Genomic DNA, 23,825 nt, shown 5'->3' on the forward strand with positions numbered 1-23,825 from the left:
TCTTGCAGCATTTTAAAATAATAATCAGTATGGGAAAGACAGAACATTTACATTCTGTGTGCTGTAGATCTCAACATGCCAAGACAGTAGCGTGCAGCAAAGTAAACCATTATCACACTAAGAACTTGTCCCTCTGTCTTGGCATGTATTACTGAAACCGTGAAAGGTACATGGCTACACTTGGTTAATCTGAGGACAAGATCTCATGAAACTAATTTTGTTATCAGACTGGAAATAAGAATAAATGACCCATATGAATACCACAAAACCATACAAAACACTATATAAAATTAATCCTGATTCAGTCTGAATTAAAATGGAATTCTGTATCATTTCCTGAAAGGGATTCAGTTAAGAACTGTGATCTGAGCATCCCCTCTTTCCATACATGTTCTATAATACTCAGGTTGCAAGCAGAGACTGTGAATAAATGGAGGCAGATGTCCTTTTGGAAAGGCCTGCAACCATAGAGTAGGGCATTCCCTTCCAAAACCTGAAAATTCACACACAAAATGAGAACTTTACTGGAATATTACTGCATTCATTAATATTTAGAAAATATAATATCAGCACCACCACACTGCAGATTTTTAGGCTGCACTTCAGTGCATCACAGCGATGCTCCTCCAGATTTAGAGACTTTGAATGTTCAACCCAAACACTTCCAGCTTTAAGAAGTGCATCCCATACCTTCCTTTGCTGAGATAACCTGGAAAAATGCACATTGCCATGAGACTGCACATAACCTATTTGGCTGCAAACTGAGTTTTGCAAAAATACTGGTTGTCACAGGGTAGGAAAGCTCAGTTTTGAGTAAAGCAGAATGGAAATTCATTTTTATCCTGCCTAGAATGACAAAATGCATAGATTTACCAGAAGGGTTTAGAGGCAACAGAAATGGTGGCTCCTCTCCAACTGGCACTGCCTGGGGCGGCAAATGAGTCTTTCATGGGGTCAGAGGAGACATCCTGCAAGTCCCCACCCCCTCCTTCAGATTAGTATCCAGCTCTGTTCAGAGCTCTGATAAGCAGTAGATTATTTCCAGACCTTTAGATGCCAGTGATATCACCTGGGTGTGGTACTGTAGCACTTCATATTTAATACTGTCATGACCTTGTATATAATAACTGCATTAAGATAATTGGTTACATATACACAAAGTCCAACTTGTACATGCTCAAAGAAATTTCTGATTCCTGATATGTGAATAAGTTTGTCATTCACTCAGATTGTCTTCTTTTCCCAGTCTTCTGTCCTCTGAGACCTTTAGTTCATGGCCAATGCTTACAATGTGGTGGTTGCCTGGAAAATTATAATTGCTTGTAGATAAGATTATTTAGAATGAATCCCCCAAGGCTGAAATGAAATGGGAAGGGCCTCTCAGTTTTACCAAGTGTACATGCGTTCCTATTTTGGGGTTTTTGCCTAGCTGATATTCTACCAACTGGCTATTTTGTTATGAGCACAAAGGATCTAATCCAATTTTCACAAAAAGCAATGGAAAAAATTCCTTTTGTTTTTCATGGAGCTCAGATTCTGCATTAATTTTGATTCCTCTCTCAGCCTAGCAGATATATGAATAAAAAGCTGCAGATGTGGTTTTGATTGTCATTAGATGTTCTTTAGATCATGTTATTCCTCTACTGAGCCCAGATATATTATTAGAACTTCTGTTTATTCCAGATTTTTTCATTTTGGATACTTTTTAATCTCTATTTTGAAAAATTCAAAGTTTTTCTTTTGGAGAAAAAGGAAGAACTCTAATTTTTAACACTGTAGAGATACAACATAGAAAAAAATAAAAAAGAAGAGCAGCACAGTGTCAGGGACAAAATATTTCTGCTTCTGAAACATGGAAGATAATTGGTTTTTTTCGAGACACCGTGCCTCTCTCTTGTATTTAAAATTTAAGTGTCTAGTGTCCTAGCTATTGTATCCTCTCTTGTCTTTTAACTGGTCTCCCTGTCCTTCCCTTTTCAGTCAGTGCAAGAAAGGAGCCCTTTCTTTTCCTGTTCTTGAGGACAGCATGCATTTGGATTCTTTTAGAAATCTGGGTATGGATGAAGGGATACGGGTCCTGGCATTGCCTGTTCCTCACCATTAATTCCAAGGTGAGTTAAAACAGCAGAACCAGGTGCAGAAGACAGCATTTGTAGATACCTTGCTTAGGTCAGCTAAGATATCAGCTGTTGCACGTCTGGACTGTTACCCTGTTATGTGAGAGGATAGACATAATATGATCCTAAAGAAAGAATGAAGTAAAGTTATAGGCAGCAAAAAGGTGGAAGAGATATTATCTGAAAAATATAAAACTCCAGCAATGTCAGGTTAATTCACAATGACAATTTCTGAGGATTGGCAAACGAAAAAGCTCAGTCACAGAATGATAGATTATGTTGAGCTGGGAGTGACCCACAAGGATCATCAAGTCCGACTGCTGGCCCTGCACAGCACCACTCCCACAAGTCACACCGTGTACCCAAAAGTATTGTCCAAACACTCCTTGAACTCTGTCAGTCTGGTGCTGTCACCACTTCCCTGGGGAGCCTGTTCCAGTGCCCAACCATTCTCTGAGCGAAAAAACTTTCTCTAATATCCAACCTAAACCTTCCTGACACAACTGCAGGTCATTCCCTTGGCTCCTGTCACTGGTCACCACAGAGAAGAGATCAGTGCCTGCCCCTCCTCTTCCCCTCACAAGGAATTTGTAACTGCAATGAGGTCTCTCCTCAGTCTCCTCCAGGCTGAATGGACCAAGTGACCTCAGCTGCTCCTCATAAAGCTTCTCCCAGTTTTGTACCATCTGGGAACTTGCTCAGTATCCCTTCCAGTCCTTCATCCAAGAAATTTATGATGATGAAGAGCACAGAGCAGAGGATGGAGCCCTGTGTTACCCCACTAGTGAGAGGTCACCACTCTGATGTCCCCCCTTTCACTACAACCCTCTGTGCCTGACCCATGAGCCAGCTGCTCACCCTTTTCACGATGTGTTTATCCAGCTGTGTGATGGACATTTTGTCCAGAAGGATCCTGTGAGAGACAGTATTGAAAGCTTTACTGAAATCCAAAAAGATTATATCAGCAGGCTGACCTTGATCACCTAGGTGGCTTACCTTGTCATGAAACTAAATTAAGTTTGATAAGCTGGATTTTCCCCTAATGAAGCCATTCTGGCTGTGACCAATGACTGCATTGTTCTCCAGGTGTTTTTCATTTCCTCCCAGAATAATGGCCATGGGTAATATCTATTTGGCAGTATGTAATTGTGTTGTACGTTGCACTTACATTTCCCATAATTTCAATTTTAATAATTTGCTTCATTCTCATCTGAAATTTTGAACATTGGCATGCTGTGAAGTCACTAAAGTAGCGTCTTATTTAAATTGAGCTTCTGAAGCTGCAAAACATGAACAGAATCAATAGAATGAAGCTGTGCATAATTTTTTCATTTTCTCCAACCATTTTCCACCTTCACATGCATTTTATACTAAAGGCTTCAGTATTCTGAAAGTGGGTGGGCAGAAGTGTGTGCATACCTCTGATAAGTTAGAGAGTTATATATACACTTCAAGCAGCAATTATGAAAAGTCATGAGGGAAGTGTGTTTGGAGCTTGGGCAGCATCAATCTATTTTGTCACCTTACTGGACTCCTCTCATGCTAGGAATATTGGCAAAATCTGTTAAAATTCCTGCAGAAGTCAAAACAGGTTTTTTTTGGTTCTGCTTGCCATCTTTCTGTGGCAAGCACAAGAGCCAAGCTTCTTTTCCAGGCCCATATTTGAAAAGGGGCATTTGTCATGGAATCTCCCTGATTAGACTGTGCAAGGAACCCTTGCTGGATATGGTGCAGGAATGCATGGGTGGTTGGATGATTACTGCAGTGGTTTCCACTATGGTCTTCTTCATCGTTCCCTCTTGGTTTGCCAAAAAACCCCATGTTTTTCATTCAAGCCTCTCTTCCCCTTAAACCCTTCATTGGTTTCCTGATGAACTACATATCACATTCACACTCCTACTGGCCTGAAAGACTTCCTGTAGCACTCCAGACTGCAACTTTAAAAGCCTCTCGTTCTTGTTCAAAGTTATGTCACATTCTTCACCTGGGCCTGGGTGACCTCTTCTCCCCATTCCTAAGCTGTTCATAGTGGAAGGGCTCTTAAGTCTTATTCGCAGAGGTGTTGTGCCCCTCTTTCCATGCCTTAGTAAAGTTTGCTTCTATTGTGATGAAGCCCAAGTTTATTCAACAATACCTTTAAAATGAATGGAAGCATCAACAAAACATTACTTGCATCATATGTGAGCAATTACCTTTTGAGGTGAAGGCTGTGATTTTCATACTCCCTTAGTCCGTAAGGACCATGATGGTTGTACTCATTGTGGCACCACACCTAAATTCAGTGTGCAAATTCTCTGCCCATTAGATTGCTTATTTGCTGTGCCAAGTGCAGAGCACAGTTTAGGCCCTGCATAGTTTGGCTGTGGGTTGGGACTGCTTACAGCTGGGGTGGCACGCTGTTGCTGGCTTGTTGGCCAGGCTTTCTTAAAGGATGCAGTCTGTGCCATGCTCTGTTTCCATTTCATTCCTGGGTGCAAATTGGGGTATTGTCTTTCACCGTTAAACTCATACCAAATCTGGAAAAGGTTCCTTAAAGGCTCCCCCATTGCTTGTTTGAGACCATGGAAGTGGAGGACTCTGAGATGTTTCATAGGAACCCCTCATTTCTATGCAAAAACTCTTCTGGAAAGTTAATTTCCACAGAAAGAGATGAACTCCAGAGCTCCTTTTGCTCTCACCTTGAAATGGCTAAGCTGCAGAATAACATAAAGCCATTTCTGTTTTCTCCAGTGTTCGAACAAAAAGGTCTAGTGTCTGAAAAACTGAAAGTAAGCTCAATTTTGTTTTGAGAGCAGGGTAAGCAAGTATTGCTGGTGATGAACAAGCAGAATTTTCTGAATCAATTAATCAGGTGTACATTTGTCTACATCACCTTAAAAAGAAAGAAAAAGAAGAGCAGTGTGGTATGCAAAATAATTTGTTAAGAGGTTAATGATAGTATTAATGATAAATGCTGACTGCTTTACTTAGTACAGCCACAAACTTTTCATTGCATTCTTTCATTTGCTGTCAAATAACTCTAGGCTCATGTTGCATACAGGACACTATTTTGTGACTTTTCAGGCTTAGTCAGTATTTTAAAAAATAATTTAAGGCCCAATAAAATGAGGGTAAAGTTTAATCCAATTAATTTAAAAATAAATCCAGGTAATATTTGTTGAAAAATTTCAAAGTAAAATATTTGAACTTAAATAAGCACATTCCTTTATTTTTTTTCCATTACTGAAACAATTTCAAGTATTTTCTAGGTATTTCCATGTAATTTTGCCTGATTTAACACCCCCTTTTTTGGAGAAAAAGATACACAGACAGAAATGTTTCCAATTCTTTCCATATTTAGAAATGCGCAAGAGAAAAGTTATATCTGTCAGTAGGTCAGGGACCTCTTGTCCTTCCAGAAGTGTGGCTTTCAGGGACATGACTGGTCATTTGTGCCAACAGCCAGAGAAAACATGAGATGAGCCTCAGGGACACTGATAATATTTTCTACAGCTTTGACTAGCTGGTGCCAAGCAGCTGTTTGCTGTGATGCACAAGCCTTATCCAAGGCTCTTCATCCCTAGTCTCCCCTGGACTTGCCTCTGATGATTCCACTCTCTGTCCTGTCTGCCCTCCTCTCACTCCTCCGTTTGCTTTGTCTTCTTTCCCTTATCACATTCCTGTCCCTGCCCCCATTGAAACCAGGGGTACCATAGTGTTTGCTGGTGTGGATCTCTTGTTTTATCACCTTTCTCTAGCTTTTGCCTGTCTTGTCTGTTTTGACTGCAAGCAATTCAGTGTGAGACTGTCCTCCTCACCCACACAATGCCTAGGACAGGAGATCTCCACTCCTAGTTTAATCTTAACAACATGAAAAATAAGTATGTAAATAGAATCGACAACAGAGTTTTACTCACCTAGGTAGGAAAGGGTAAAAAAGCATGATCCTTGCCCCAAAAACTCTTCTTAAATGAAGCAAAATAATTCTCCCTTCCTCTTCTGAGTTGCTTACATGCCAGTTTTACTTTGTGTTTTGTCTTTTTATCTTCCACTGGCAGTCTTATGTGGCTCTGCATAGCAATCTTTCTAGCACAATAATTTCTCACTCATATTTTTCTTCCCTTTTTCCTGCAGACCAAATTCAAATTCCTCAATCTCCATATCTGGAGCCTTCAATAAATTCTCTCTTCTATCCTGCCCTGCAAACCTAATTAACAGCAGAGTCCTGCAAGAAGTCAGCCCATGGAAAAGCTGGGGTAGGCTCCTGCACTGCAATTTCATTCTAAGTAGTGATGAAACCAAGGTGCTAGAGGTATTCGGTGTTCCCTTATCTCCTGTGAGGTAGTCTCTCACACAGCTGCTTGCCAGCCTTTCTCTGACTCACCCAGCAAAGCTGGGATTGGAACAAAATGAAAGGAGCACAGTTTCCAGACTTTAGGCCTAATGTCCTACACCTAGTTCCAAACCTGCACTTACAGGGATTGCTTACATCCTTTCTCCTTGATCCACAAAGTCGCTTATATAAAATGTTCTCTTAGGTCACTCAAAAATCATTGCATGATGACTCAGTGGGTCCATAATCTTTAATGAGCTTTTGGCACTTGTCAGTGTCTGCTTGGAAATTTCATGAGTGCAAGTGTAAGTTGCACTGCTTAAGCGTGTCAGGGAAAATACTTCTTTGGTGCTCATCATTTATAGCTCAGCAAAGATCAAGCATGAAAATAGTACATTCCCAATTAGCTGCTGGTCTGGATGGAGCTGGGAAAGTGTAAATAAAATATGTCTGTGTTTTGCTGGACTGTGAATAGGCTGCTTTGAGGAATGCCTTGAGCTGGCTGTCCATGACAGGCTGCTGTCCTGCTCAGCTGTTGGCAGTTACCTCATAGTTTGGATTTGGTTTTCTTCTTCTTTTAAATCAACTTGTAATAAAATTGACCTTAAACTGAGGTCAGTCTAAGGCTAGGTGAGTGATATATATGTGCCTGATGCTAAAAGTATCTAAAGGGTTCTGATTACTTTAATTCCTGTCAGTCTAGTTACAGACCTTAATATAAGATAGAAAGTATTCTGGTCCCACAAATCTCTCTAGTCTTCCTAGCAATAGGATAAGAATAGGCCTGTCGGCTATTTTTTTAGATCCTGGATTTTTTTTTTTTTTTTTTTTGTATTAGTGATCAACACACAGTGTTCATTTCCCTCCTAAAGTGGAACAACCAGAGCTGAATGTAAACACAGATGAAGCACGTTTGTTGTAGACTAAAAGCTCCTGGACAAGGAAACTTTCTGCTCTTACAGGGAAAAAAAAAAAAAAAAAGAAGAAGAAAAAAAAAAGAAAAATAAAAATGAGGGGAAAAAGGGTAAAAAAAGGAGATTGTTTGGCTTTCCTACATGTTTCTAAGGTCCACTTTTAAAGAAAAGCCAAAAACCACCTGCAAGACCTTGGGTGAGGTAAATTGCTTCAGCATGGTCACTGAGAAGTATCTGATTTTCTCAAAAATGTATCAAAATTTGTTGTCCTAGAGTTTGTTGCACCAGAGGTGTTTTGATAAGAAGTCTTTTACTGAACATTAAGAAAAAGTTGATATTGAAATTACTCATGAGTGTCAGTTGATTTAATTAAACTTCTACTTTGGTAAAGCTTTAGAAGAATGTTTTTAAACTACTCAAGTACCCACTTGTGTCAAAATATTTTTCTGGTTAAAAAAATTAGCTTGGTTTACAACAAAAATACACGGTCTTTTTAAAATGGTTAGAAGTAAAGTTTGTTTAAAATTGCATGCATGGAATATTTAGATTTACCAAATCAAAAATTTTTTCTAACCTCACAAAAATAGTTACATATTCCACTTTTGTCTGAGCAAAGCTATTCAAATCTAGAATGTTCTTGTAGAAGCACTGAGTGTGAAAAAATGGCTTTTTAGGTGACATCATTTCATTTTGCAAATCTGCCAAAGCTATTCTTCTACCCCCGTGAAGTGGTCAGGTGTTAATCCACATTACCCTGTTAACTATGGAGTTCTCTGTTTTAATTGCCTGGGGATGGTATTGTTTGCACAGGTGCCCTAGCTGGGGAGCTGAATTAATGTCAATTTTCCTTGGCTAAAAGGCTTGTTTTTCATGTCTTGTCTGTCTTTTTGCAAACATAAACGTGGAATCTGTCATGGACTTGCATTTACAATTAGCTGTCTCGACACTACAGGCTCTCTCTCCTGCTGATGCTGCGTCATTAGTATGTAGATATATTTTCATGCCTTTACCTAAGGGCCCGATCCTCTCTTCACCGAAATAATTAAATATCTTGCCATTAATATCAGAGGAAACAGTTTCTGGCCTTACATCAGTACTCCTCTTTTCCTGAAGAGGTTGTGGGCTTTCCCAAAATTAGTGATTAGACAGCAGATCACTCTTTATTAAACACAACATTAAGGTGTGCAGCTTTTCCTAGTTCCTAGTTCCTGGAGTTTTCAATTGAGTGTGCCCTCTCAGCTGACAGTACTCAATCTGTCATAGTCCTCATATGTCCCTTTCACCGGAATTTGGATACACACATCCAAACAGGAAATGTTTCCTGTCAGATTACCTGGCTACCTAACAGTCTGCCACTGCTTAATACACTAGTTTATTTAACTTTCCCATGAGTGAATAGTTTTCAAAAACAGATCCTATTTTTCTCATTTGGAATCTTTGTTTCTAGTTTGTATTTCTATAACTCTTTATGAAACAGCAGATCAGGAGAAATCAGCCTTGTATTTAGCTCTGAAGGTGGAAAGGCTGATTTGCTCTATAGGACACATCCAGAGTCTATGACTTATCTTCTCCCCAGTAAACTTAGGAGGGATTCCTAAGCGAGCTAGGTCTTTCATTAGAAAATTATGCCAATTTTCCCTGACACAGTGCCCAATTAAACCAAGTGTGAATGTTCCTGGGGTTTCAGTGAGATTTGGCTCAAACTGTGAAAGGAGCCCTGCTCCACAAAGCAAATATGGGCTGTCTTTTCCAGGATATTTGGTCTTGCTTCCAAACAAAATGAAGCTTACTTGAGTCTACTACCCAGGCATGGACACACACTCCAACCAGTTCTGTGCAGGGTAATTTTTGGTATTTATTTTTAATTCCTAGCAGTTTTTCAGATTATTTAAAGCAGTGAAGTGAAAATAGCGTTATGGCAATAAAATGACCCATTACTCTGTTCAAGCATACCTTTTCCAAAGAAATGGCTGTTTTCTGCTGCAGCAGACAGAGTCTCCATCCAAGAACACCATGCAAATACAGGAAGCCTTACATACAGGGGCATTTGGCGTACAATGGCTCTTCTGCCTACACCTGCTTGATTTTACCTCCAGTTTTGAATAGCTCCCTTCTGTGAAGGTGATGAAAAAGAGCGTCCAAGAAGGAAAGAAGCTGGCAGTTTCTTATTTTACAGCATCAGTATCAGCCATAAGGTCAGGCTTTGTCCATAACTCCTCTAGAAATCCACATTATAATGGCAGCTGGGAGACTAGGTATTACATGTGGAAAACTAGGTGTGTAAAGACAACTGTGGTCTACCCTAACCAGGCTATATATCCACAGGTGGTGAAGTCTACAACGATAAAAGCAGAGTGATGATCTTATGTATTTCACCACCTTGTTGGAGAGCATTTCTCCCACTCTGCTGGGGATGCCTGAGTTTTGGGAGTGCGAGAGAGGGAGGTAGGGGTGGAGGGACAGAAGCATGGGGGAAGCTTGGAATATAGCATCCAGCCTTCATCAGTCTCCAGTCTCTCTGCTTGCATGGATGCCATTGAATAATTCTGAACCAAGCGAAATTTTCCTGCTTTAGGAAGGGAAGGGAACAAAATGGCTGATCCATGTCTTTCATATCCCTTGGCTAAAGTGAATATGAAAATGGGGGTAGGACACTTAGCAGACTGGACAGACGTGCAATGGTTGGAGAAGCTGATTTCTGGAGGTACAAGTTAAGGTAGCCAGCATTTCCTTATCTCTGATTTTTGAAAGATTATTGTGTGTATGCTAATTCCTTCATAAGCTGGTATTTGCAATTGCCTTAAGATATTGCTGCAAGCATTTTTTGAAATTGCTTCCAAGGGGAGAGTTTTCTGACATGTTACCAGATTTACAAAGTAAATGACGCAGAGCTGAATTCCTTGCCTGCTTCTTCACTGCGCCATTTCAGTGACACAAGAAGCCACAGGCATGCACAAGTCATAAGTCCTGCACCCCAGCTGCCACTCCCTCAGCACTCACCTGCTTCTCCCTCCTTCTATCCCATCCTCTAGCAGCTCAATCCCTCCTTCCTCATTTTACTCCACAAACTCTTACCTCTCACCTGAACCCCATAATCATAAATCAATAATTGCAAGATGACCTCTACATGAATACAAGCCTGTTGAAGATGCTTATTATTTAGATGACATAGAGAGTGTTTCCTGTTTATCTTGTCCTGGATTTGTGAAGGATCCTGCTACAAATAAGTGCCTTGGCTGAAGCATCAGCTTCCATAGGATCAGCCTGATTTTACCGAGGTGGGTCCACGTCCTGAAACCTGCAATTACATTTTAATAGTCTGGAAACTATTTTCTTGCTAACAAGACTTTTATTTGCATTGTTATGGTGTAGGCATTTGATGCCATTGCCACAAGCTGCTCTGTTGTGATGTCACTATGTAGCAAAGTGACACACTGGTATTTGCAAAGCAATAAGAATTACAAGCAAAAATATGAGATATGGGAGGATTTCATTTATTTTTAGCCAAGACTGGTGAGTCAAAAATAAATCAGCAGTTTAAAACATATCGCAAAAGTATCTAAACAGAATTTCAACAAAATGTTGTTTATTAGTCATTCTTCTATTACTAAGCTGCATCATAATTATGGTTTATACATAGGAAGCTTGCTAATTGCTTTTATATTGAAATCTCTAATTAAATATTTGGCTTAACTAAATCATAGATTAAAAATGACGTGAGAGGACATGATGTGAATAGCTGACTTTTCTGGTAATGAGGAAGATGCCTTGGGAGAGAGAGGTGTGTAATAGCAAACAGCCTCTCTGCAGCGAGTGTACAAGGAACTCATCTATTTTCCCCCCTAAAATTCTTCACAGAAGTACTCTCCTGTTGTTGATGCAATTTTAACTTAGCCAGTTCTTACTCTTAAATTGCTTGTTTTTCAGCAGTCAAAAAAAAAGATAGCAACAAGCTGCACCCCATAGAGTCTCCTTTTCAGCCTGTGTGTAGGGAATCCCTCTGTCACACCAGCGACAGCATGTGCCTCGGGGGGGGTCCCACCTTCTTTGCAATAACTTGACTTGTCTGCTATCAATGCAAACACTTTTATTTTTAAGCACTAGTTATATCAGGTCTGGGCTATTTCTAGAGCCTCACAAGCAAGGATGAGCCATTTCCTCTCCGGTAATCTAAATGGGCTACTAAATCTAAGATTAGCAGTCTTCCTGCCTTAAATGATATTAGTGTCTCTGTCTATAAAATCTTCGATGTTAAAATAAGAATCTACCTGGGAATACACATCCAAATAACTGAATTTCAATTATTCTGTTAATCATCTTAAAGAAAACACTGTATTAAGCGCTAGGATTTCTTCATTTGTTTAACGAAGCAATTCCTTCTAGTTGCACACAATTGTTTTAATTTAAAAGTGAATGTATTGCCAGGTGAATTCACTTGCATATGTGCTGGCACATTAAAAGGATTTCCCTTTAAGACATCTCATGTGTATCAGATGTTGGAGTCAGAGCTTCACAGCTCAGTGACCAAGACCAAGCTGCTCAAAACAAACAAATTGGATCATTTCATTGATTCAGAGACAGGCATCAAGATAAAGTGTTTTCAGAGGTGCTATTTTCAGCATTGGCATGGACTCTGTCAGAGATCAGAATGCTGTATTAGCCATCCAGCTATTGAATTAATGTTCATAAAGATCACCTTGCACTGGCAGCACTTGGAAGATTTAAGCCAAAGTGCACAGGCATATGGAAACAAAGTGCTGGATTGAAAACAGCTTTGAAGTTTATATAAGGTATATTTCCAGGCAAATCATGGGTTTTGAAAGAAGAATTGTGACACAATCACCTTGGTGTTTGCCATTGTCACCTTTAGTTTGTGCACATCCCTGAAGTATTCTAGCAGCCCCTTCTCCCAAGAGCAGAATAATACGGGAAGAGGAACAGCCCTCAACATCACTGCATTGTCATCAGAGTTGGTTTTGCCATTGCATTGAGTAGGATCTTAGACAGAAGGCATGGACACAACAGAAATGGATACTTCAGGGGTTTTTTTTGCCTTTTATTTTGTCCTGTGTTGAAGAGTCCTTTCAAATGTCAACTTTCCTGATCAATAAAGGCATTTCATGACAATTAAAAGTAGACAATGTCTTCTAAGACACTAGATTTTAATCTTTTGTAGGAAAGGTTAGAAGAAGACAATATAATTTGAGGGAGAGTGAATCAGCCTCATTTCCTGGCCAAATTCTATTTAGGGTTATTAGTTTCCTTTTGTCTTTGTATTCCTCCACTTTTTCAGAGACACTGTAGTTTACATTCAAACACAAGAGCACTCTGGCATGCTGTTAAAGGTCTGTTTCCTTCCACTGCACAGGAGACTATGCTGAGGTTGTGGGAAGAGCAATTCTTAATTGTTAAGTCATAGCACCCTGCATTCTAGGGCTAGTCTTTAGATTAAAAGCTGCTGTATAAACACAGATTGCAATGAAAATGTATTATCCTTTATTGCCTTTATTATTTTATGTTTCTTTACTCCTATAAAGAATGAATACTTTGAAATATTTTGCAATGTCAAATATCTCTTAATTCTGCTTCTGAACACACACTAAACTCAGTGATGTCCAGCAAGATCTCAGCTGTGAGCTTTAGTCTAAATCTAAGTACTTTAGATCTTTCAAGCAGTATTGACATGACTAAAGGATAGAACCTCTGAAGTGCCTCCAAGTTGCAATCCCTATAGAGTCATATTGAATTGGCAAAACAATAGTATTTATCGAGGCCATCAAATTAAGGGTGGTAGCATGACTTTGTATAAACATATCCTAGAAGTCCAATCAAAATCTGACAAACAGGAACATGCTAATCTTACAGTAAGAAAATCAATTACATTTTAAAACCTCAACCTCTCTTTACCTATAAAGCATAAGGAGATTGAATCCATGATCTGATGACAGACTGCCCTTGAATTCCTACATCATAAACTGAAAGTGGCAACCGATAAACCTCCAAAGGGATGAGCCTCTCTTCTGAAATGCACTGAATATACACCAGCTATGTTCGAGTCACTCAGTGAAGTAGGTACTTATGGAGTCTTAACACATTGCTACAGTATGCTTCAGGTCTGGTGTCACATGCACTAATAGCAGGGTAGAGAGATAGAGCTAATCTCACCTTCATACAGTCAAGGCATAGTCACTGCTCACAGAAGTAGTATCATGGTGTTAGATCTCTCCTGAGACTTCTGCCCTACAGCATCCCCATCAACGGGCAGGAAAGGGCTGAGGGGTGTCCCTGAATCAGCACATCCTTTGGCAGTCCTGAAAGAGCCCTCCCCTGTGGATTGCTGCCAGAGGAGATGGTGCCTACCACCCTGCTGGGCTCCTCAGGCTCTCCCCCTCCAGGGTTTCTTGACAGATTGGCAGAAGTCAGAATGAACCCTACGTAAATTTGTTTTCAGATGTTTACAGGCTGCAGGTTGCTTTGGTAACGTGGTTTAAATCCCAGTATAGGTCTGTTTGATTTCATCTGTGTAGAAGTCTTTATTAGATGACCAGGATCTCTTTTCCCTGTACACTCATCAGTTATTTATGTTGGACTGTGGTCAGGAAGCTCAGGCAGACTAAGACTCTTTCAGCATTGTTACTGACAGGACCTATGCCACAGCTTCATCTGTTTTATTTTCCTCAGCAATGCAGCCAAACTAGCATGTTTCCATTCTCCCACAGTGAGCAGATGTCAGCCACACAGCCCCTGCTTGGGATGGGGGGACAGTGCTGCATTTCCATAGATAACTCAGCACTGACTATGCCCTGCAGAGCCCAGCCCAGCTCCTCTGTAAACCTCATAGTCATATTTTCCACGTGTGGTAGAAGCCTGATTTTACTCCAGCCACCTCAGCTGATCAATATGTTGACATTAGCTATTAGAGATGCAAGATCATGTGGTGAGAGGTACTGTCTCATCAGGCACTTCTGGAACAAATTAAAGAGTTACTACTCCCTGCTTTGCTCACCCACAGTCACCATCTTATTTAGAATGTAAGAATGACAGTAACAAGGGCAGTGAGGAGCAGAAAAGAAGGACTCATCCCTTTCATTTTGAAAAAAGATCATGTCATTGTCATTTAGACTTGATCCTCATTGTGAACGGAAATATTAAAGGATTAGTGAGTCATTTATACCCAGTTATGCCCTCGAACTGCTCCCATATGTGTGCAGAGAAGAGGATTGCCCAGTGTGACCACCACACCAAGAGAGGGGTTGGCTAATGCTTTATTTTCGATGACTTAACAGACTAAGGGAATCCTGCTTCTGAAGAGCTTCCTAAAATAACACTGCTTACTTGTTGTGACAGTAAATCCTAGATTAAAGTATTGCTCTTCTTTCTACCTTTCCTTCTATTTCTTTCTCTTACAAAAATAAAAATATTCTCCTACACCTCAGGTAGGATATTGAACATAATTGTCTGGAAACACATGCTTCATCTGGGAACACTGGACATGCAAGAGAAAACCAAAATCCTAAATTTCATGGCAGCTGATAAGAGCAGTGCATGAAAACTATGTAAGAAACTATGTAAGACTTTAAAATATTGTTCTGAAGCTAAACATGGTGTAATTTTTTAGAACATCGGAAGCTGAGATGGAGTAACATCACAAACTCATTTCTGTTTTATGCTACACGCTTGAATGCAGTCTAGTGTCAGACAGCTGGGGAAGTTTTATGTACTATTTTGATTGCTGCACTGAGACATGGCAGACTGCCATTCCAATCCACCAGTTTCAAAAGCAGGAGCAGTGCAGGCCATGTCACACAGCTTGTGAGCCTGTAAGACACTTTCTTCAGCTATAGTAGGATTTGGATGGCTGTAAGTCCCTGTTTACAAATGATCGAGTAAAAGTGCTTCTTTTGGCAAGAATCTGACTTAAATGGTCTCATTACACTCCCTAAGTAACTAGCTGTGTACCCAAGCCCTACTCAAGAGTGTACATACACAAGGTTTTTCTATCATAACTACACGCTGGGAAACTGAGCATCCCATGAGGGGGAAGAGGATTGCACCACACACTTACGCTTCCCAGTTCATCTGTAAATAAGCTGTGACTCCCTAATTGCTTCCCTTATTAAGCTGCTGAGGAGTGCAGAGGACAGGCCTCACCCCATGATCCTGCTGCGCCTGGCAGGTGCCTTTAGCAGTTTCATGGGGTCTGTAAGCCCACTGCATGCCCTGCTGTGGCCAGGTCACTGAAGCAAAGGAGCTGCTGGGGAAAATGTGTCACTATGGGCATTGTCAGTAGGAGTCTGAGCATCCTGGAGGAGTCCACCCAGGAGAAGAAGGTAAGGCTGATAATGGAGTTAATGGCATAAAGCACTTGTAGCTGGTATACAGACAAAGTCCTTTCTTATCTTTCAATAATGTGTCTTAAAAGAGGTTTTGAATACAGGTTTTCAATTTATCTGTTATTACCTAGCAGTCTTCTTTCAGCTGTATAATATGTCAATAAAGATCCATTTGGGGCCTTGAAGGCCAGAATCCTTTGGAAACCAAAAAAAGCCTCTGCTTCAGCTGTGGCTCGAAAAAATCTCTCCTCTTTATTTCTGCCTCTGAGTTTCATGCTTCTCTACTTCCACGTTGTATTCACTGCAGTATCATTAGTAAATGCTGCTTCTGGATACATTATGCAGCAGGAAGAAATAAAAGCAGTGAGATGTCCATCATGGTTTGAAGATCTAATCCGTAAAGGGTTTTAGAAAATTCTCATTGCTGGGACAGGGAGATATCCAAGCACACTCAATCACACGTGTTGGTCTTACTGCCTATGATGAATTTTGCACTTCATACTTCTGCCAATGGAGAGCAAGGCAGTGTGACCACCTTGTGTACGAGCCTGCTTACAGCTGTCATTGGCAGGAAAGTGCACAAAAACTGATGCCTAGTTACTCAACGGTTGGTGTCACAAGCCCCAAAGGGTTTAGCAGGTTCCAAGTCCTTATTTAGGTACTCAGACTCGCACTGCTCTGTACGGAGAAGGTCAAGTAACTCAGAAAAAATGGTGCAGAAAGGAAGGGATGCAGGGTGGGAATCTGGGACTATGGAAGTCAGGGTGCATCTCAGTGTTCCCACTTTCTTTCCCTGGCTGCCCTTCCACCTCCCTCCCTCATACCCTGACCAGATGGTGGTCGGGGCTTAATCTCGACCTGGATGGAGATCAGGAAACAGTCAGATCTGTACTGTATTCAGTGTTCTCTAAACAAGCAGGTAAGGATGACTCCCTCAGGTGACAGAGGGAAGAAAGGGAGTATATGCATATCCCTTGAATTCCCAGTAAAGTCCCTCTGGACACAAGACAGGAATGAGTGTTCAGGTCTACCTGGTCAGAGGTCAGGTGAATCCCAGGCACAACAAATCAAGGCATGGTTGAGAGGTGCCTTTGGTGTTAAAATTACAGTGGGAGAAAACTCCTCTCTTGTTGTGTGACCCCAGATACAAAGCTTGTTGTATACTGGAGGAACAGCAGTGATGCCAGGGTGGCAGATGCACTCAGAAGGAGAAGGAGAGAGAGATTAATCTGCATTGGTGTGCATGGGCATCCAACTAGGCATTAAGTCCAAACTGCTTCATTGGAAGTATCAGGGCTTTTAGAGACTTTTCCTTTCAGGAAATGGAATTTCTGATACTTCAAGAACTTTAATGTCATAACACATAAAGTGCCTTTGGCTATCTTTGAGATCTAGTCACAGCCATGCAGAAGTTGCACCTCTAATAATGGAAGTAGGAAAATTCAGGAACCTCCATCCCTCCGTAACCATTTTATACTATTCTGAAGTTTTAACATCCTATGGGAATAATAAAAGGTGACGCAAGAATCAGACTTGGGTTTCCTGACTTTAGTGTTCTTACCGTCACTGAAACACTAGGGGAAGCCAGATAAGATTTCATATGAACCCTTCCAGGATAAAGAGCAATACTTAAAATTGTGGCATGTAAAGTCATACTGCCATTCACATTTGCTGGAACTTGACAGGTCTTTTATTATTATTTTCTGTATTTTCCATTTTTTCTTTTATATTTACTTTTGCGTTATCTCGTGGCATTTTTTGTATTGCTATTATGGAAAGTCTTGTATTCAGCATATTATTCTGTGGTAAGAGGATATGAATGAACTCTGATTCAGCAAGTCAGCAGTACTGCAAGAAAGACTTCAGGGTCAAAGCAATTGGCTGCCATAGACATAAAAGCATTACACTAAAATAGCATTGCAGCATTCACAGAAGGCACAAAAAAATCAATTTCTCTTTAGAGACTACAGAAATAATTATGATCTATTTTTGCAGTACAAGTAGAATCCAATTTTTTGATGATGTCAGTTCTTTTAGGTACTCCATGATGTCATTTGCATAGATGATGTAAATAGAAGAAGAACAATCAGCATTACAGTTCTCATCAATAGTGGCTGGATTTGCAGTTTCATTTCAAATAGATCCCAGTCTAGAGTCTGGATTTTTAGTGAAATGTCACCTAACCATTAGGACCACACTGACTTGTACAACTGAAAACAATCTCCCAAGGAAAGTCAGTGTCCTGTGCACTTTGCATTTTTTTGCTTTGTTCTTCCTTAAAATGAAACAAAGAACATCCAAAAGCAATTTGTCATTTTGGTTCAGAAAACACTGAGGCAGAGGAAGAGAAACGGCCCAGTATGGGATTTCTTTTTTTTCACCAAGTGGCATATTTTGAAGTATTTTGCAATAAATTTGGCTCAACCTTGAGACAAAGGCTCTGGTTGGTTCCTCACACATCTGACCTCATGTGTTCACCTCTATTGATGAGGCAATTGCTGCTCAGCCCCTCGCAGCCCACCCCCATGGTGCAGGTCCCAAGCGCTCACTGGTGCCCTGTGGATCAGAGCCTGCAGGAGATGCTGGGTTTGCCTTTTCTCAGTGACTTCAGCTCTGAGAATAGGGATGCAGGGGACTGTCAAAAGACACAGCTCCTTTTCTCAAAAGCCTTTTTTTCTGCAGGTCAAGTAGTCCAGGATGGGCCCCATAGTTTCAGATAAGCTGTCCTCTGAGAGATGGCATGGCACTGCTGGCAGCCTGTGAGCAGCACAGTCAGTGCAGGAGTACTGTATGCTTTGCAAACTAAGCCTGGCAAGGCGCTCAGCTCAGGGGCAGGGCAAGATGTATCTCCTGCTGTGTTTACTTGTTTGCAGGTGAAATAAAACACAGCCAGTCAGTGGGGAATATAATGCTCTAATGCACATTATCACTTCCCTTCTGAGTTTACATCATCAACACCATTCAATCATCTCCTTATTATATACAGCCAGGTGCATACACTTTCTTTAAATCTATTTAATCATAAGACTACCTCCACAAAGTTTAGGATACAAAACACATTTACCCATGCAGAGAACAGAAAAGAACATTTGTATCCCAAGGTGGTATTTTAAAAGTGATTACTGTAAACAAATAAAGTCCAGCTAGAGGTGTAATAAAAACTGCAAATGAAATGAAAACAATTTAAAAAACCCAAAACTTTTCCATTTTAAAATTGCCAAAGCAGATTTAAGTAACTAAAAATAGGTCTTGTTTGGAATAAAAAAAGAAAAAGTTTTTTCTACTTTTCCATTTTGAGGAAGTTCTCAATGACTTAATAAAATGTGAAATTTCTGAATTACGGAACTTCTTTAAAATAATGCTCAAAAGCTGATGATTGCAGTTTAGTCAATTTAGTCTGTTAACAAATGTCTATTTGACTATTAATGATGCAGTGAAATAATATATGCATTGGTTTGTATTTTTGGTTTGTGTGAGCACTTGGTCCTGATTTGCATATCTGCATACTCAAGCAAAACCCCCACTAGTGTAGAATAGGTTATTAAAGCCTTGCTCAAAAATACATGCAGATGTTTTTCACTTTCTCATTAAGAGGTTGTTTCATATGCTAGCTCACCATTTTAACACCTTTTCTGAAGTGATCATTACCATTAAAGACTTTTCCCAAAGAGGGGAAGTGGCCTCTGCCTCACCTATCCCCATCCAGAAATGCCCATTGCTGGGGCTGACCTGCATGGCTCCTGTGGTCAAAGCTGAGCTGTCTGAAAGGGGTGGAAAGTCACTTCTGACAGGGGAACAATGACAGGAAAATGGCAGGTGCTCTGGGAGAGGTTTTCAGGGATGTTTTCAGGCAGCCAGAACATGCAGTTGGGAGTGATACATGAAAAAACCCTCCGTTTTTGGCCACTCCCAACACTTCAGAGAAGGAAGCAACTGCCAGGCTGAATACTATTGTCTGATTATAATAGAGACACATATGGAAAGAAAAGAGTCTCCATAGCAGCCCATTTGAAGAAGAGCTCGATCTTCACTTGGGAGTTGTCCAGCTGGTGGCCAGGAGCCTGGAGTTCACGAGCTCTTGGTAGCAAACACAGCTGAGGGACTGTGCCCTGCTGCATTGCCTCAGCTGTAATTTCTGAGTGGCTGGAAGGTGGAGTTCTATGTAGCTCTAATTTGTCCTCTGGGTGACAAAGATCAATAAACACACCAAGGTCCCTAGCAGGAGATCAAGGATAAAACCTGCCAAACACCTAGTACAAAGAGCTCAGCAAATCTCTGAAGTTCATCATATTTAGTAACTCGCTATATTGGATTTACTGTGCATGGCACAAACAAGGGTTTTGAACTATTGAGGGTATCTTTCCTTAGGATCCTCTAATGCCCCTCTAAGGGCATGGTGGTTAGTGATCAGATTAATATATTTCAAGATTTCCTGCCATACACCATAAAGAAAGAAATAGAAAAAGCCAAACAAAGTAAATTTTCTTCCAGAATGTTGTATGACTATTCAGAAGTATGAACTTGCTTCTTCACATATAAAATGCTTAGAAAGAAAATGCTTAGAAAACTAGCCAGCATGGTACAATTTTTTTAAAAGTATTTATAGTTGTCTTTTTTTGAGAAATAGCTTTTTGTACTATGGAGGGTCCAGAAAAGAGTAATCTTGTTGACAGATTTTTAGTTCTGCCACTTAAAAATAGCAAAATGGTTTTTAAAAATTTTCTAAATATCCTTATGTTCTGACAATATGTGCTATACTTCTCAAATCAATGAAGGGATGAATACAGTCCTATCTCGGGCTTGGAGATGTTTGAGAAAGGCAGGGGGAGATTTACCTCTCATGTGAGCTCATGCCTGTTTATTTTCTGCTAATACTAGTCACTACCCAGCTGTTGATTAAAAGCAAAAGCTCTAATATCCCATTGCACGGACTACTTTTAAGAAGTGCTGCTAGATAAACAGCCACACTGGACTACGAATGAAAGTTTTCACTTCTTTTGTCGCTTTTAACCCTTTCTGTTAGAGTTATTTTCCTTAACATGAAACAATCAAATGTTCCTAACAACACAGATAACAAGAGAGAGACCACTTTGGGTATCTGGTGGATGGAGCACGGAGTGCAGGAATCCACATGCTGCATTAAGAAATATCTCATAACTTTTTACCAAATATTGGCAGGTAAGGAGGCTGGATCACAAGCCTCCCTTTTCAAGGTTCTGACTCATCAGACACCTAAGTGACTCCAGTAGGAAGTTTACTGTAAAGTGATGTGATGGCCAGTGACCCTACCACACAAGGGACAAAGAAAGTCCGCTGGTAGGACAGTCCCTAGTACCAGAAATTCCTCCCATATCAGGGTGACAAAAGAGGCTTCTCCCAGGATGCTCTGTCCTGCTATGTTAATGTGCCCCAGTTCTGCTTCCCTGGTTGGCCCGTTGGCCTCCCCGCCCCTTGTTACCTAATATGTCCCTGCCCTAGAATGTTCTCCACTCCAGGTTCCCCCATTGGTCCTTGTCCCATCGCCATTCCCCCAGAGTTTCGCCATTGGCTCCCTTACCCTAGTCCTGCCTGTGTACCGCCCCTGTGCCCTCAGACCATTGGTCTCTGATGCTCAATCAGGTCCCCTACTTAAACCTGGACCCTCTATTGTTCCTGATCTTTGTCCCTGGATCTCTTCTTGGTGTGGCTGCAATAAACCTTGTCCGTGGAACCCCATACGAGGACCCTTCCCAGCTCTTTGTCGTTGACCCATATACTGAAGCTATCCATGCGTGTGTGCATGTATGTGTGTGTGAGTGTGTGGTGGTCCTGCCGAGGGGCTTCACTAAGGAGATGCTTTTAGGAAGGTCGCGGCATCTCGCACTCCAGCACCGCAAAGCCGCAGCACCCGGCTAGCGACAGAGTGAAGTAATGTTTCAATGCAGGCTCTTGACATGAAGTTTAGCTTATTCTGTGTCATTGTGACTTTAATAAAAACTCTTCATTCCCTGACTCCATAGGTGTTTTTACTGCTTGCAGGATGAAGAATGCTTATGCTCAGGAAAGTGGCCAGCACGCTGTACTTCAGTATTCCTGCTAGATGTCATGAGCATGGCGCATGAGATGACATGTGCATGAAAGCTTACATTATCTTTGAGAATATCAAATGAACATTATCTGCAATCCAGTAGGTTCTTTATGGATAATTTGCCACCTACCCATACATTATTAAAGCTTTTGATGCACCTGAGTGCTCATCTCTAAGTTACAGCAGTAAGATGAAACCCCACCAAGTTATTATTACACGATTTTTCTTGCTAATATGGTATTTTACTACTGTAATTACTTCCATGTAGGAGACTCCAGAAAAAGGTTTCATCTCCATTATTAGTGATTTATAGGATCAACTTTGTGCATGTCTTGAGCTTTCCTGTGACCTGCTGAAGCACAATTAATGGAAGCTATAACAAGGAAAGTTGAATTCCCTCAGAAGACAGAAACAGGACTTCCAGAAACAGGAAGAGGGGAAAAATCTATTACAGCAAGAGGAAAATGTAGAAGAACAGGAACATATTACAATAAGAACAGTTGTGGGGAACCTGACCACAATGGGGTAGAGAGGTGGAGAAGAATTATGATAAAAAATACATATGCTGCTCAGTAAACCCCTTCTGGCAAGGATTGTATTTACACAGAGAACACTTTTGCTTTGTTTTTAAAAACTTAATGCCCCAGATGTTAATGGGAGAAAACGTCTGAGACTTCATTCTTGTGTTGAAAACTGTATGAGTCAAGCCCTGGGAAAAAAGGCAATGTCCTCTACACAAGAAGAGGACTCACTGCACCGTTATTCTGAAGACCAAGGTCAAAATCTACTTGTCTTGAGGGGTTCTTTGGCCAAAGTCTCTCCTGATGAGATTAGGTCTGGAAATAACACCATGTTCTTTAAGGACAGGGAATTTAGAGTGGAATTCAATAAAAATTCCTCTGAGTGTGGTATTTTCCTTCATTTCCTCTTCCACTCTGCTGTAGTGCAATATCTCTCCTCCCAGCTACAAACTGCAGCAAAACCTGTCTGGGGAGAATAAGGTTTATGTACAATGCCTGATTGCAATAAAGCTGGCTGAGCTAAAGTATGAAGCCTCACATAAAGCTGTTCACTTACTTTAAAGACTAGCCTGTGTTGCTTCAACCCTCTTGCACCAAAGGGGTTTGTACTGCTCTAATTCTGTAACATGGGAAGGCTGCAAAACTCACATGTGGCGTACGATGAGATGAAAGACATTATTACTTTTTAGGTGAAGTCTAGTGTTATAATTATTCTCTTGACTGCTGTTAAATCTTTTCTGGAGCAGATTCCCTCTATGACAGTAAGCTTACCAGTTATAGAAAAGGAATATTTTTCTTTATAACCTTCATAATGTCCTTGCTTTACTCTTGTTTAGCAGAAACAGCATTTAAAGAGAATTTTCTGACTCTTTTTTTGTAGCGGGTCCCAGGAGCTCAAAATTTACAGTCCTGCCTTCGTCCTTGGAAATATATCTGCATGTTCACAACTTCAGATTGAAGTACAAATATTTTGGCTGTTTGGTTAAAGCCCCTAACTTAGCTTTCCTGCTGGGATTTTGCAGCCAGAAAAGATACATCTGTGTTTTCTTTTTACTTTCGAAATATTTTGTGTACTTGAGTTGTACTATCTTTTGTTTAGAATTAAGTTTTCTGTTGTTTTGTCTTGAAGTAGTTCAAGGACTGGGTAGGGAGGGTCAACGTTAGACTTTAAAGAATACATGAAGCAAGCACTTACAGAAATAAGATCCTAAGGTGAGAGACAGTTAGGAGATTTGCAGAGAATGTATGATTGCATTTTGTGAGGGTGCTGAATTGCAATTAATAATGCAGAGTGCTGCTGATTAAGTACGTGATAAATCTATGTTCTAGAAGAAGTCATCAATTTGCAGCTGAGGTTATGGTACTATTTGTAGGCATAAGTTCACATAACCTCATTTATAGATGTGCTAACTACTTGTTCCCACACAGAGGACTTTATTTAAGTCCCTTGTACATGTGGAATGTGTCATCTGTTTGCATGTGCCACCTTTGTTTTGGTTTGGTTTTAGTTTTGGCTTGTTTCTTACACTACTTTTTGCTTCCAAGCTTAATGTGAGGTAAG

The 23,825-nt window shown here is 40.6% G+C and overlaps 1 long non-coding RNA gene across 1 annotated transcript in view; it reads left to right on the forward strand.

Annotated features, from left to right (window-relative positions):
* The first annotated feature begins 10,331 nt into the window (after positions 1-10,331).
* Positions 10,332-23,825, forward strand: part of LOC116440716 — a 91,103-nt gene continuing 77,609 nt past the window's right edge. Inside the window, exons 1-2 of the long non-coding RNA XR_004238742.1 lie at positions 10,332-10,621; positions 15,465-15,673. This is a non-coding gene — a long non-coding RNA (uncharacterized LOC116440716). The remainder of the gene's footprint in view (positions 10,622-15,464; positions 15,674-23,825) is intronic.

Source organism: Corvus moneduloides, chromosome 3, assembly GCF_009650955.1.
Source record: "Corvus moneduloides isolate bCorMon1 chromosome 3, bCorMon1.pri, whole genome shotgun sequence".
In the NCBI taxonomy this organism is placed as follows: Eukaryota; Metazoa; Chordata; class Aves; order Passeriformes; family Corvidae; genus Corvus; species Corvus moneduloides.